The sequence below is a fragment of the Mesocricetus auratus genome, unplaced genomic scaffold (genome assembly GCF_017639785.1).
Source record: "Mesocricetus auratus isolate SY011 unplaced genomic scaffold, BCM_Maur_2.0 Super-Scaffold_100004, whole genome shotgun sequence".
NCBI classification, from domain to species: Eukaryota; Metazoa; Chordata; class Mammalia; order Rodentia; family Cricetidae; genus Mesocricetus; species Mesocricetus auratus.
In genome coordinates, this window is record NW_024429189.1 from 113,965,089 (window position 1) to 113,981,450 (window position 16,362).

Below are 16,362 nucleotides of genomic sequence, written 5' to 3' on the forward strand. Positions count from 1 at the left end.
AAGAAAAGACAAGAAACATTCTAACTGCCAGTTCCTGGCTTGTATAATAAATATCTGTATTGCTGGACCAAATTTGCAATCATTTTCTGCCAAAAAATGAGTTTTTCATTTTACAGCTTAGATGAAAAGAAATTTTAAGCAAAATTTTTCTAGCCCAAGGATGTAAGGTTGAGACATAAATGCTATCCACACCCTGTAAGGAAATGCTGTGGACACTCAGACCCCAGCTGACTTGAGGAATCAGCAGGGAGTCAGGGAATCATACCCTCACTGGCTCTGGCTGGACACCCCTATAGTGCACTGCACCACCTGCAGGCCAGGCTGTGGATGTCTGGTCTCAAAGCCAGAAAACTCTGTGTGTGGCCCTTATTACACCAGGAAGTGACACGTGATAGGTAACTTTTTTGGTACATAAAATTATTTATAGTGTCTTTGTGGGATATCATACATTTAGAAATGGTGGAACCCCCAACCATTGCAGATCTTTCCACAGACATGCACTTGCTAACCTCATTTTTCCTTATAAAATACACACAAGAGAGTATCCCATGTAAATGAGTTGTTCTTGCTTAAATAAGAGGCATCCAGAACCTGGCCCAACCCTGGGTGCTCCTTGTCCATCTTTCACAGGCTTGAACTGGCATCCTTTAAGCACCTGTCAAGCCTCCTTTCAACTGCACAGTCTTTCTGAAGTACATGAAGCATAACCCAGTGATGTCAACAGATATATCCAGGCTGCTTTGAGCTGTCACTCGTCCAGTTCCTGAACTTGTGCAAGCCTTCCCCCTGCCCTCCGTGCACCTGGCTCTGAAATTACCCAAGAGCTAAGGTGGAGCCCGCTCCTTGAGGTTCCATTCATGTCTCTGAAATGAAAAGAGTGGGCATTATTCCCTGTCATGGTCTCCTGTTTGAACAAATGTTGCCAGTTTCAGAGCTTTTGGAATTATTACCAAATAATAATTTCAGCAGCCCTCTGGGTTTGGAAAACAATACTGAGCTACTGGGGGAAGCGGCTCTTGAGTCCCTTTAATCCAAGATAATTGCTCTGGGGCTTCGTGGGGGGTCTGGAATTCTCCTGCTGGCTTTGCTGAGAGGGCATCCTAGAAAGGGGCTTTGGGGACAAATTCTGTCTCTACTGACAAACGTTCTTAGCAGAGCATCTATTTACAAAGGTCCCTTTTCCTTCTGTGAAAACTGGCAGCTCCCCTGAGGTGCAGGTGCCTCTGTTGGGGTGCTACGGTGGTCACCTGCATCCCCATTTCCTTCCTTCCTCTTCTCCCTTTCTTTTTTGCTCCTTCCTTCTTCCTTCCATTTCCTTCCTTCCTCTTTTGCTTCATTCTTCTTCATTGTGCTTCACTATAGAGAGTCTTTTGGTTTCTCTTTTTTTTTTATTTAATGTGGCTGGAGAGATGGCTCAGCAGTAGAGCATTGGCTGATCTTCCAGAGGACCCAGGGTCTATTCCCAAGTCTTGTATGGTGGTTCCCAACCTTCTGTAACTCCAGTTTCAGGAAACCCAACTTCCTCTCCTGGCCTCCAAAGGTACCAGAGACACACATGGTACACAGAAATCCACGCAGGCAACACACCCATGCAAATTGGCTCTCCTGTACACAGTGGTTTCAGACCAACTTGGTGGGCAAAGCATGTTCCTGAGGTGGTCTCCACACTCATCATCAGGGTTGCGCTGGTTTTTCTGCTATGGTTTGAGTGCTGGGTGTCTACAGGAAAGGCGTGGTCACTAGGATTACCTGGGAAGTGATGGATCTTTGAGCTGGGTGGACTGGGGGAGGCTAGTACAAAGTCCTTAAGTCACTGGAACCTGCCCTTGAAGGGCTTTGCTGGTTAAGGGCATAAACCATTTACTCTGCCATGCATCACACCATGATGTTATAGTCTCTTAGAAGCCCAAGGCAAAGACCCTGCCCATCCGTGTCTTTGACTAGAGCTTCCAGTGCTGTGAGCTGAAGTAAACATTTCATCTATTTAATTTGTCTCAGGTGATTGGATACAGTAATATGAAGTCAATACATAGTTGTACCTTGGGCAACATCATCAGGCACTCTGTTAGTTTTATCTGAATTTTTAAACTTGAAACTTGGAGATTGATTCCTAGAAGTTACACTAAATTTTTACCTCAAAAACTCAAACTACAAATGCTGGGGGCCTGGTTTGTTGTCCATACAATGTGCAGCCTAATTTTAAGTTAGAGTGCCTGAGGTGAAGAAGGCAGTCTCTCCTAAAACCACACATTGTTGTCAAGGAACAAACCCTGCTGTGTCATACTTAGCTCTCATCCTCCTGTATCTGGATGGATCAATCCTGGGGGTAGTTTCTCACAGGTCCTCTTTCAGACTTAGACTGCAGCAGAGATTTCCACCCTGCTGGCCTTGCTTCCCTGGCGACATTTCACAGTCATATGTTTCCTTTCGTCTTCACACTCCTATGGGATCCCACCTGTTGCTTGCCCTGGGCCCTGTGAAGGTTCCAGCAATCCTCCTGTCATTTGGCTAGCTGTAAATTCACCAGAAAATAGATTCTTGATGATCATAAAATCTCAGAAACAATTAGAACTTCAGTAAGTGATGGGGGGGGGCTGCTTCTCTTTTGCCCACTTCAGAAGGGCAATCTGAGAGCAGTAACTGCCCTGAGAGTGTGGTCTTGATCTTTATTCCTGACAGAGAGCATGGAAGGTGAGCACATATTGTTATCCACCTCATAGCAAAGGAACTAAAGCTCAGAGAGGTTGGGAGTCTTCCCAAGGACACAGAGCTGTGGAGCTAAGTTTCACAGGAACATTTGTTTTGGGGTCTATCACATGTGGGATAAGTGACACCATTTTACAAAAAAAAAATGGACAAGGGAGTGATGCTTGCCAGTGTTTGCTGTGTTAGTGGTATCTCTTGTGGAGATCCTGGACACCCTGGAATAAACTGCCATCTAGTCATCCAATTAAGCTAAATATAGTATGCCCACTGCATCAAGAGGGCCATCACCTGACCACAGGCCAGGAAGGGACACCAGGAAGAGTATTTGCTGGGTCTGGGTGGGAATGGCTCCTGAGGCACATCTTGGAAGGTGGGAGGTACTGGGCATGGCTTCTGACCTTGTCAATTGTGAGTCAGCACAGAAGGTGAGAGTTGGGAGGTGATATTCACTCAGTTTTGTTTATTCCAGTAACTGAATGTTCTGGAAATGGATTTTGCTTTGTCTCAGTATTGTCCAAGTTCTTGGACACTAAGGACAGAAAGGTGACTACAAACAGGCCAGGCTTCTGGTCTCAGGAGCTTTGTTGCCTGTGAGTCAGACAGTAATCTCATTGGATAACTGAGACTTCAGGGGTCTTAATAATAGCGTAGCCAAAGTTGGTGAAAGCTGGGACTGGGACTTGTATTCAAGCACTGTATCTCAGGAACTTGGGTGCTCAACTAGGGCTAGTCACTGATTTCTGTTCTGTTCTTCCAGTTGCAGTGGCACACTAAGATGTCTAGAACAGTCAGAAGAGAGAAGAAAATATTCCTTCAGGGTCTACGAGAGATATCTACACCCCCATAATCACTGCAGAATTTTCCACAATAGCCAAGACATGGAAAGAACCTACATTCTGCCGAGACATGGAAAGAGCCTACATCCCACCAAGACATGGAAAGAGCCTACATTCCACCCATGGGTGAATTTATAGGAACAAACATGGTGTATAAAAACAAGGGAGTATTATAGTCAGTCTTTAAAACTGAGGGAAATGTTACCATTTGTTATATTGTGGGTATTATGTTGAGTGGAACAAAGTAAGCACAGAAAGATGAAGAGTGATAGCTCACTTAATGTAAAACCCCCAAGAATCAAACAATAAAAATCAAGGGCAGAATCGGTCGGTGGTGGCGCACACCTTTAATCCCAGCACTCAGGAGGCAGAGGCAGGCGGATCTCTGTGAGTTCGAGGCCAGGCTGGACCGACAGCCTCCAAAACAATACAGAGAAACCCTGTCTCCTAAAACAACAACAACAAAAAATCTAGGGCAGTACTGGTGGCCAGGGCTTTGGGAAGGGAGAAATACAGAGGTATTGGACAAAGGATGAATCATGCCAATTAGGCCAGTTAAGTTTGTTCTGGAAGTCTAAGGGACAGTGGTGACTATGGTACTCTTAAATCTTTCTAAGGGGTACCTTTTACTGTGAACTCTCTGCAGTACATGAAGTTATTCAAGAAGGAATCTTGGGGAGGTCTATTTAATTACACACATGCAACTTTATACATGGTAACCATGCAGCAACAAAATGCATTTTAAGAAATAAAAGAAAGCTGGTGGTCTAGCTCTGCTGCATGATGGTTGAACATCTTGCATGAGGCCCTGGGTTCAATACCCAGCACAGAAACCTGAAATAAGACAAACAAACAAACAAACAAAAGAATGAAGGAAAATATTGCTTGTGGAAACTAACTGACAGAAGGATTACAGAAACCATATGTCATAGTGTCCTGAGGATGCCTGTATTCATCTGCATGAACCTCAGATATATCAGAGTGTCCCAAGGATGCCTGTATTCGTCCGTATGGACCTCAGATACATCAGAGTGTCCCAGGAATGCCTGTATTTGTCTACGTGGACCTCAGATATATCAGAGTGTCCGGGGGATGCCTGTATTCGTCTGTGTGGACCTCAGATACATCAGAGTATCCCAGGAATGCCTGTATTCGTCTGTGTGGACCTTAGAGAACTGAATCGCAGCCTTTAAAATTATGGTGGGTAGGAATTAAGTGGGTGTGGTGACATGAAAGGCGCTGATTTCTGTAGTCAGAGCTTATTGTCCATCCTATGTTTAACCTTCCACACAGACCCAGCTGGTGCTGGCCTCTATCTTATATCAATAACCAAAAGTGAGGAACAACAACATAGTAAGAACAGGTGTATTGGGGAGTTAAGGAAAACTACTAGAATATGTTGATGATCTAACCTTAAGAAAGGAAGTGACAAGGCCTTTGACCTATTCCTATTAAACATGGACACATCTGCACACCAAAATGATGTTCTGGTTTGGGGATTAGTTGGTTTTGTTGTTTTGACTTCTTAGTCAGCTGTGTCATTTTTGGTCTCAAGTTATTCCTCCGACACCTTAGCCTTTTAAAAGTCTCCTAAAGTGGATGAAACAGTTGTCTGATTCCACTAAGAACCCTCATTTGACCACCAGGGGGCAGATGAGACCAGCAAATTATCCAGACACTTAAAATCATTTTAGAAGACTGAACCCTAGGCAATTAGCAAGGTCTGGGAACTGCCCTTAAGCTGGATTAGAGGTTAAATAAAGATGACCATGAATTTATTTGGGTATGATGGGAGAAAGATTATAGGACAGGAGAACAGCTTTAAAAAGGTTCGAAGAGGTCTTGTCTGTTAAGTGCTACCCTGGGAAGCTGGTGGCTTTTCTCACCCGTCGGCCTGAATTTTGTGCAAAGACCATCTTCTGAAGCCCATAGGGTCACCTTGATTTTCCTGTCCTCTCCTTTAACACAAAATGTCAGCAGTGTAAGTTAGATGGGTCTATGACGTGTCTTGGGCTGCTGAAAGCCCCTCTGATGCTGCTTCCAAGAACCTAGCATCCTCCAGGTTCTGCCTGTTTAGTACTATTCAGGGAAGACTAGAGTAGACCGAAGAGAAAGGCCCCCAAGTTCATGGCTGCTTCTCTGTGCTGGGTTGGGAGGCAGCCTGGAATCAGAGAAGTAACAGCTCCGTGGAAACACCATGTTGAGGGGATGACCACATGGGGGCGCTGTTTGAATCACTGCTGCCATTATTGAGACTTTTCCCAGCAGGAAGCAAGAGAGGCCTTGTGAGAGGATAGTCTCAGGTCCAGACCAGCCTTTCTACACTCTACCCCAGGTACCTGTGCTGGGTCCCCACAAACCATGATGAGTTTGGCCAGCTGTTCTTTATAGGTTTTGTCAGGAGGGGAGGAGAGGTTGGGAGGAGGATTGGCTGGAAGGAGACACAGTTGGTCAAGGCCTTTGAAGCACTTCTTCTTACTGTCAAACTCCCCAGCAAGGCTTCACCACCTCGGCAGCCACATGCCCTTCACTGGAGCCACGGATGAATCCTGTTTGCAGTTTTCCAACATTCACAGGGCCAGTGCCATCATGCCTCCCGGAAGAGCCCATTTTCCCTGTGCATGGAACTGTGTGTGCTAAACAGTGTAGCTGTTGTGGAAGAGAATGCAGTGCCTTCTTACGAAGGGGAACGTATTTCTACCCTACCACCTGCCCATGTGCCCTTTGGTATTTGCCAAAATGAGGTGAAACTGAGGTCCACACAGAAGGCTTCAGGAGAATGCTCACAGGAGCTTTATGGGTGATTACCAGAGTGAGGAAACAGCCGAGATGTCCTTCAAGAGAGAGTGAGACATTAGTTCAACCATTCAAAGAAGTGTCATCTCACAGTAATAACAAAAACAAACAAACACACAAATAAGAATGAACCACCAGGCCATGAGAAGATAGGAAAATGCTTTGAGAGGGTTTTCTTGGAGAAACAAGTCAAACTGGCAAAGCTACATAATGCATGATTTCCAACTGCACAGCACTCTGGAAAAGGCCAAGCTATGGACATGGTGGGCTTAGGCCAGGGAGGGCGGGGTACGCAGAGAGGTGCTGAGGTAGGTGTGGGGATTAGAATGGGGAAGATGCTTATAGGGTACCTGTGCAGCGTGTGATAGACACTGCGTAGGCTACACAGCACAAAGAGCAAGCCCTAATGTGAACCTTCATTGATGAGCACATCCAGACTGACTCCACACTAACACAGCTGTTGAAGGCAAGGGAAATGCTGAATCAAATTTGGACTGGGAGTACTTGTGCCAACGTTTACACTTCTGATAAAGTTTCTGAAAATCTGAAACTACTCTAAGAATACAGTCTATCAACTTTCTGAAAAGCCAAACAAATGCCAAGACTTCCTGATTGCTGCCATATGTCTATGTGCCCAGTGGTGGGTCCAGGCTTGGCAGAGACCTGATGCTTGCTGGGTTCTCAGTGTCCCTGGTGCTTATGGGTCAGACACACACACACACACACACACACACACACAGCGCTCTGTGACCTTCTAGCTTTAGAGTCCCCCTCTCTTCCTTCCTCGGAGGAGATATGCTGGTTAGGGACTGCTTGTTGACGAGCTGAGTAGCTGGCTTGTTCTTGCTGCTTTAATGTTTAAAGCAGAAGTGAAGTTAAACTATTGATGTTCCAGAACCTGAGGTCTAGAGCAGCTGTTTGTTCTTAAATCCACTTGTGGATGTTGATGTACATGAAATAGGAATTTAACAAGGGGGTATTACCAAAATGGACTTATAGTATGGAGTTTCTTTTGACCTAATGACAAGTTACTATAATCAAAACAAAACAAAATCCTGTGGGCTATAAGTCAAAACCTTGATCCTTCTGGCATGGCTCCTCTTTTGTCCTTCTCTCAGAGCACTTATCATAATTAGCCCTTTTATAAAATGGGAAACCAGAGAGGCTAAACAATTTTCTAGAACATGGTAGAGCTGGATTTGAAACTAGCATAGTCTTACCTCAGATTCTTGGGTCTGAAACAGACATGATGAATTGGTTTTGCAGTGTGGTAAGAGACTCCAAACAAGCCACCTAGTATCCTCTTGCTCTTAAAGGCACCCCTCCTTCAGCCGGAGAATGGGGTAGAAAGGACATAACAGACGCACTTGCATTCCAATTATACTTTGAGTCCAGAGCAAGTCACCTAATCCTCTCAGCTTCAGTAACCTCTTATATACAATGAAACAGTAATAAAACCTACCCTGTAGAGTTAGCTGATGAAAGAACATGGCTGCTACAGGGAATCCAGGACATCTCTCAATGCTTGGTCCTGTGTAAACACTGACTCTTAACAGTCATTGCAGTCCCTAACATTACCTGCCTTACAGCTCACATTCAGGATTGGCATCATGTAGGTCTCATTCAGCACAAAAAACAGCAGCAAGGAAATATGATCTGTATCAGTCAGGGTTCTTTAGAGTAGCAGAACTTATAAAATGAGTCTGTCTCTCCATTTATATGGGATTCAATAAAATAACTTACAGGCTGTGGTCTAATGAGTCCAAAAATGTCGGTCTATAAATAGAAGGTTTAAGAATCCAGTAGTTTTTCAGTCCAGGAGGCTGGGTGTCTCAGCTGATCTTCAACTGGGATCCTGAGGAAGTAGCCTCTAGTGCCAGTGGGGGAATGGACTTGTTAGTGGGGACAAGGACAAGTAGGCAAAAAGCAAGTCTTCCTTCTTCTGTGTCCTTTGTATAGAAGGTGTATAAAAGTGTTGGGTTGTTCTTGTTTCTTTAATGCTAAAAGCAGTAGTGAAGGTAACCTAATGATGTTCTAGAAGGAGAGGTTTAGGCTTTATATAGGCTTCCCACAGAAGGTGTGGCCTAGATTAGAGGTGTGTCTTTCCACCTCAAAATACCTGGATCAAAAGGTGTGTCTTTCCATCACAAAGCCCGATTAGAAGCAGATCTTCTCACTTAATTTGATTTAATAAAGCAAAAATCCGTAACAGGTGTGCCCAGCCATTTGGGGGTTTTAGTTATTTTTCAGATGTAGTACAACTGACAACCAAAATAGCCATCACACAATCCAAGGAAGAAATTTCCTACATCAGCCCACAGATATCTTTAATTAAAAGTGTTCTGGTGATGCGGGCAAAGTCACTTCTCAAGTTAGCTTATAGTGTTCTGGAATGGCATTGTCCAACAGAAGTACAACCCAAGCTACAGAAGCAGGTCAAGAATTCCAATGACCATGTTACAAAAATAAAAGCAAGCATGATATTAATTCAAAATATATTACATATAATGCAGCATACCCAAACTATCATTTCCAAACTCCACACTGATACGTTGTACTCTTCCATGCTTTTTTTTACACCAACTTCAGGAATCTATTGATCTTGAATTTAGAGCAAGGCATGGTGGCACAGGCCTTTAATTCTAGCATTTGGGAAGAACAGGCAAATGGATTTCTGTGAGTTTAAGGCCAGTCTGGTCAACATAGCCAGTTTCAGGACATCCACGGATACATAGAGAGACCCTGTCACAGAAAGAGAAAGGGTTGGGGGACTTGTAAAGAGAAGCTTTTTCCTTGAGAGAAGCCTTCCTGCCAGCTTGGTTCTAGAGCCGCGTCAGTCCCAAATAAACACACAGGAGGCTATATTAATTATGAACAACAAGCTATTGGCCTTGCTTGTTTCTTACTGGCTAGCTCTGACTTAAGTAATAACCCCCATAATTGTTAATCTAAGTATTTCTCTTACCGGAGAACTTTCTGGGCTTCCTACCCCATGGCGTTACATCTCGACTCTCTTGTGTTTCTCCTTCCCAGAGTTCTTCTGGATTCCTAGTCCCACCTATCTAGATTCCTATTGGCCAGCAGTGCTTTATTGACAAATGCACAGGACTTCCCCCCAACATCTCCTCTTTTCTGTTTAAACAAAAGGAAAGGTCTTAACTTTAACATAGTCAAATTATATATAAAAGAACAGTTATCAAGTAAGAACATAGTTACAATATTTTGTCTATCAACATTTAGCAAGATTTAAAGAAAATATCATCTATCTCATTCTTGTGAGTCCAAAGTCCTATATGTAGCTTATCTTTTATCATAACTAAGGAAAACTATAATTATAACTATCTGTCTTCAACTCTATCAAAGACCTCAGAAGGATAATATGTAAACACTAGAACTGACAGAGATATCTCGCTTCCTGGACAGTCACCTGGAGTTCCTCTGTAACGTTGGGGCATCCATCTTCAGCCATAGGTCACAATGTGTCTGGAACACTTCTCAGCAAATCAGGAAATTTCAAACAGTCCATCTGCATTGGCAGTTTGTCAGTCATTTTTCTGTGTCCTGCAGAAAGTCTCTTAGACTCTTCCATGAAGCAGGAACCCTGTAAGACTGAGTTCAGCAGTCACTTTCCTGTGGGTCCTGCATGTCTAGATTCTACAACAACAGTCAAGTAGTCTAGGAAAGAGCAGTTTCTTGCCCAAATGGCTAATCTTGCCATGTTGAAAGCAAACTCCATAATGAGTTTCTTCAATGTCTATCTTCCTCTCAGACATAATTGGTGCTGCCAGGAGCAGACATTTCTCATTGTCAAGAAAAACCTAAACCATTTTAAATGTCATTTTCTGAAGGTCTTTGAGAGGTTTGAAGATTATCTATCTGTCTCAAATACATCTCTATATATCTAGAAAACCTAACTTACCTAACTATAAGTTCTGACTATTATAAGTAACTGTCTATAATCTGTATTTAACTACGCACCACATTTTAAAAGATCAGTATAAGCACAATACTTAATCAAGAGGAGAAATATACATATCACAAAATTGACCTTGAATTTGTATCAATAAATGAAAAACCATACCCATACCATAATTCCCCTTTTTACCATTAAAAGGAGATTGGTTGTGATCATTAACCAATTATAAACAATCCCATTTAAATGAAAGCAAAGATTTATAAACAAGATGGGAATTAGGATGTCGCTCATTCCAAACTGGTTTGTGCTGGAAGCGGGCGCTGTTCAAACCATGGGGATCATGACCAAACTCAGAAACCTGTATAAGTCCTTATTTCCAGGGTCTGTGACGCTCCATCATCTTAGCTATCTCAATTGTTGAAACACCTGGACCACTGCTTCCGGGGGTCTTGGTTCATCAAACCACAGAAGCCTGGAAGGAATCCTCAGATTTTCATTTTCTGTAGAAACATAAATAAAAACTCCTTTCCCAAGTAATATATCCTTATACTTAAATTTTGAAGTCAAGGCATTTTCAAAAGATAGAAGTTGGAATAATTCAGCAGCATTTATAATCAAGTGTACCTTAGCAGTTGTTCCTTCCTGAGCAATCAAAAAACTGAAAAACACAATAGGGTACAGTATCCAGACTCTCTGTGTATTTTCCATCTTTACGTGGCTTATTTATTTATGTATTATTACTTTACTTATTTTACTTTTATTTATTTTTCTCTGAGACAGGGTTTCTCTTTGGAAATCCGCCTGCCTCTGCCTCTGCAGTAAATCCTACCGGCGTGAGCCACCACAGCCAGCTTCTCTATTATTTACCACTTTGCCGTTTCATTTTGTCTCTCAATCTCACGTATATTTTTAAATACACTATAAACCTTTAGAAGTTTTGTTCATCCAAGTCTGACTTTACTGTAAATCTTTATGTTTTTCTGGCCCATGTCTTATCTGTTAAAACTGCGGCTGTTTTAAACTGCCATTTTTTTCCAAGATGGTGTGACTCCAGCTGCCGGCTTGGAGATGTGATCACTGCCACTTCCAGCTGTATGTACAACTTTTAAATCATTAGCAAAGCCTCTTAAAAGAACCTTGTTGCCTTTTTTTTTTCTTTTAATGCCGAGTCAGGAAGACTAACTTAAGCCAGCCGCGAGCTCTGCTTGCCGCTAACAAAACAGAGCCCGCCTGAGAAAATGCTGCTACCAAAAATCTGTGCTTCTCTCTGTTCTTCTGTTTCTAAAATTCCTTTAAAGCTTTTGTCATTCTATGTGGAAATTCAATCCCACTCCTGATCACCATTTGTAAAGGGAAGCCTTTTTCTTTGGGAGAAGCCTTCCCGCCAGCTTGGTTCTAGAGCCTAATCAGTCCCAAATAAACGCACAGGAGGCTGTATTAATTATGAAGTTGTTGGCCTTGCTTGTTTCTTACTGGCTAGCTCTGACTTAAGTAATTACCCCATAATTGTTAATCTAAGTATTTCTCTTACCGGAGAACTTTCCAGGCTTCCTACCCCATGGCGTTACATCTCGACTCTCTTGTTTTTCTCCTTCCCAGAGTTCTCCTGGATTCCTAGTCCCACCTATCTAGATTCCTATTGGCCAGCAGTGCTTTATTGACAAATGCACAGGACTTCCCCCCAACAGGGACTCTTTACTTAGATTGCATTCACTGATAGCTGCAAAGGTGGGTTCCAGTTCCAAACACCCCAGAAGTCTCCAGTGACTAAACTAAGTATTAGTTCTTAACCATGAGTTAGAGATCTGAAGATCTGGTCTAAGGTCTGCTAACCCCTTCCTACGGTTCAACAGAAAGTGCACTATCTCAGGGCTAGGCAGACAACTAGGCAGAAAAGAGCCTGTATGTGGCAGAGTCCAAATCTAGCAGAGATTTTAAGTTTGGTTCTCAGCACCCATGTCAGGTGACTCACAAGACCTGTATGTAACTCCAGCTCCAGGGACTCTGATACCTCTGGCCTCTGTGGGTACCTACACTCAGCACACAGACAACAGCACACATACTCTAGAGGAAATTTCCAGAGATATTTTTGTCAGGGTGACTTGTGCCTGTAATGGAGCATTTGTTCCAATGCAGTCTCCTGAGCGAAAGGCAGGGTTCGGTGTAGTCAGTGATGTTAAAAGTCAGGGGCCCTAGGAAGTCATGTAAGGGAGGAGACTCCAAGTCCTCAAGGGCTGTGCTGAGACAATCCCATCTGTTGTACACAAAAGAGGGTGGCCAATCTTCATCCCAAAGCCTTGGGGACACTCACTGTTAGGACAGATTAGATGCCAAGAGAAGCAAGAGAAGCCATTTATTTACTATGCAGTTTGAAATGAAAATACTTGTTCCCCTTTCCCACAGTTCTTCTGTTCTGGAACACAGAGTGTTTCCTAAAACTATTATTTCTGTTTCTATAATAGAGTGTGTGTTTATTATTTTGAATGGACTGATAAATATTTAAGTGTCCCAGCTATAATTTCTAATATTTTATACATAGATAGATATTAACTCTCAGAGGCCAAAGTTCTCTAAGTCCTCAATAATTTTAAGAGTAATTGGATGCTAAGAGGACAAAGTTGAGAACTGTGGCTTGTAAAGAGGGATCTTAGGCACCTGTACCGCTGACCATGCCCATTTGGAGGAGGGTTGGAGAGATGACTCAGAGGTTGAGAGCACTGGCTGCTCTTCCAGACTGTCCTGAGTTCAATTCCCAGCAACCACATGGTAGCTCACAACCATCTACAATTCAATCTGGTGCCTTCTTCTGGTATATAGGCAGAACACTGTAAATGTAATAAATAAATAAATAAATCTTTAAAAAAAACTACTCTCTTTTTCGGGGCGCCTCCTAGGCAATCGGCTGTGTGAAGGTGAAGCTGAATACATCCTTCCCCGCCACTGGCTGACAGAATCTCATCGAAGTGGACGATGAGCGCAAGCTTCGGACGTTCTACGAGAAGCGCATGGCCACAGAAGTAGCCGCCGATGCTCTGGGTGAAGAGCGGAAGGGTTATGTGGTGTAAGTCAGTGGCAGGAATGACAAACAAGGTTTTCCCATGAAGCAAGGCGTTTTGACCCATGGCAGAGTGCGCCAGCTGTTGAGTAAGGGGCATTCTTGCTATTGACCAAGGAGAATTGGAGAGAGGAAGCGCAAATCAGTTCGAGGATGCATCGTGGATGCCAATCTGAGTGTTCTCAATTTGGTAATTGTAAAAAAAAAGGAGCTAGCTCTTTTAGGTCCCTCATCAGTTGGGACCTAAAAGAGCTAGCAGAATCAGAAGCTCTTTAATCACTCTAAAGAAGATGATGTCCGCCAATATGTTGTGAGAAAGCCTTTAAACAAAGAAGGTAAGAAGCCCAGGACCAAAACGCCCAACATTCAGCACCTTGTTACTCCACGTGTCCTGCAACACAAATGCCATTGTATTGCTCTGAAGAAACAATGAACAAAGAAAAACACGGAAGAGGCTGCAGAATATGCTAAATTTTTGGCCAAGAGAATGAAGGAAGCCAAAGAAAAGCACCAGGAACAGATCGCCAAGAGACATAGGCTGTCCTCGCTGAGAGCTTCTACTTCTTAAGTCTGAGTCCAGTCAAAAATAAGTCTTTAAGGGTAACAAATAAATAACCATACATTGGAAAAAAAGAAGAAAAGAATTGGGGGAAAGGAGACACGCTGTCTCTGGGGGTTCTGGTTGAATCTCAGAGAGCAGCGAGTGGACCTTGTGTAAACGGCTTCTCATGTAAGTGACTTCTCCCTGAATAAATATATGACAACCTACCAAGTGTAGCTTAATATTCCCCAATAGTGGCTCTGTACTCAATCAAGATGATTTTAGACAGGCATGACCAGAGGCCTGTCTCACAGGTGATTCTAGATTCTATCAAGATGATAACTAACAGTATGTTATAATCAATCTGTCTAGTCTACATTTCTGCTCATTAAGTGCGATAACTTACATGAAGGTCTTAGGTCAGAGACTCACATGTGCCTGGGGCTTAATAGAAATTGTTTCTTCTCTTCCTCTATCTCAAATCTGCATGCCTCCTTGCACATTCACAAACCCAAGCACATGCACACTCACATGCAATAACACTCTTGCACAGACATGTATGCAATACACTACCTCAAGACATGCTGTCATGAAGTTGGCATTCACACGTGTTTTCACATACTGGTGGGATGGCAAAGGTATAAACTGGCCTCATAAGCATGGGGAATATGGGGAATTAGGGGACAGGGGACAGCACCATTGAAGAACATGAATCCATAAATTAAAACAGGGTTTCTCAAGGGCTTTAGATGTAGAGCAGTTGTCTAGATTGTGTGAGGCCCTGGGTTTGATTCCCAATACTGCAAGAACACAAAATAAAAAAGAAGAAAAACGTGTTGGTCCAACTGTGTTGACTTTTGGTGTGTTGTGTTCACTGCAGAATCTCTAGCTCTCTGGGATGGGTTTTCTCATGTGACAGATAAAGGCATGGAAGATGAAAGGGACTTTTGCATCTCGGAAGCTATTCTTTGATGAACATCAGCAAAGCTATGGCCTCCTGGAGGCATGAGTTCAAACCCCAGCTTCATCCCATGGTGGTTCATTCATGTCAAGTCTGGCTTCCTCCTCAGTTATAGTGAGTGCTGCTGGTCCCTTGGCCTTTTGTGAGGAGAAAATGAAGCAGAAGGACACAGTATGACCAGTATGAGGGACTCGTGTTCTTGTTTGTCCGGCAGAATGGATGGTGCTCACCTACATGGGATAGGATCCTGTCTTTCCACTTCTCTGTCCTGAGTGGCAGATGTAACCCCTCTTCCTCATCTCCTTGGAGAAGCAGAAAATTTTCCTGTCTCCTCTGTGTGAACTTAGCACTATGTCCAAACATCATATAAGCAGTTACAGGAGGAAACCCCTCACACCCACTCTGGTACACCGTGGTGTTTGCCATTATTAGAACAGCAAACTGAGTGCTGTTGATTCACAGGCTTGCGGTTTACCAACCCCGGCAGCTCAGTTCCTCTTCCTACCCGGTGACTCATGAATACACATCAAATCCTAAATAGTTTATTTACCGTTTGAATGCCTTTTTGCTTCTTGTCCTATTTCCCTCTGGACAGATAACCTAAGATGCTTTCCTTACCCACAGAAGCAAATATGCAAACAAGAAATGCTCTTTTAGGAATAAAGCAAGGCAGAACACCAGGAATTTTATGGGAAAGGAAAGAAAAAAATCTGTTAGCAGGACTTTTTATCTTTCTTTTTAAATCTCAGTTCTAATTTAAAACCAGCATAATTCTCATTCAGAGTATTTTGCATCAGGTGAAATTATATAGTGCTCATGCATAGAAGGATGCGCATATGGCGGTGCCCAGGGCAAAATGCTGGGCAGAGCAGGAGCTGGTCCTCAGCCTTACTTCCTTGTGGAGAGTGAGGGGGATTGCTTGTTAACCCAACCTCCTTCACAGGCCGTATATGATGTTGCCATACCACACCACACCTGTGTCCTGGGCCAGGGCCATTGAGTCACTGGAGAAGCTTGTTAGAATAAAACAAACTGTGGGACCCACAGCTATGAAAACCAGATCTGTACTTTAGCTGAGTATAGGTGAACTATGTCCATGCCCTAGTTAGAGAACACAGCCTTGGGAAAGGCTGCCAGGAGCAAGCTGGCCATACATTTTAAAGGTTAGTCTATGTTTCACAGAGTAATTTTTCCAAAGTCTTCTATTTAGAGGATGTCAGAGGTGAGACCTCCTTGGATCAAAGCATCTTCTGTCATTGTCTCTGAACTTCTCCACATGGACAGCGCTGTTGCAAACCTCCAGCAAGAATTTCTCTGTGGTCCTTTCTCAGTGCAAGTTATAACTTGCATCTTTAGACACTTACTAGCCACTCTAAGAAAACATCCAGTCTCTTTCCCTGAGAAGAGTTTGGGACACCAGGACAGCTCATGTCTGAAGCCTGTGTAGTTTCTCTCTGAAGATCTTGGGTCAGTTCAGAATCTCTGCCTTTCAGAACCATCCCTCCCAAAGAGGTCCTGGGTTTGTCTAGCTGCCTCTGGGGCCACTTGATC

At 43.3% G+C, this 16,362-nt stretch overlaps 1 pseudogene; it reads left to right on the forward strand.

Annotated features, from left to right (window-relative positions):
* Window positions 1-13,200: 13,200 nt before the first annotated feature.
* Window positions 13,201-13,904, forward strand: LOC110341320 (annotated as a pseudogene).
* Window positions 13,905-16,362: the final 2,458 nt, after the last annotated feature.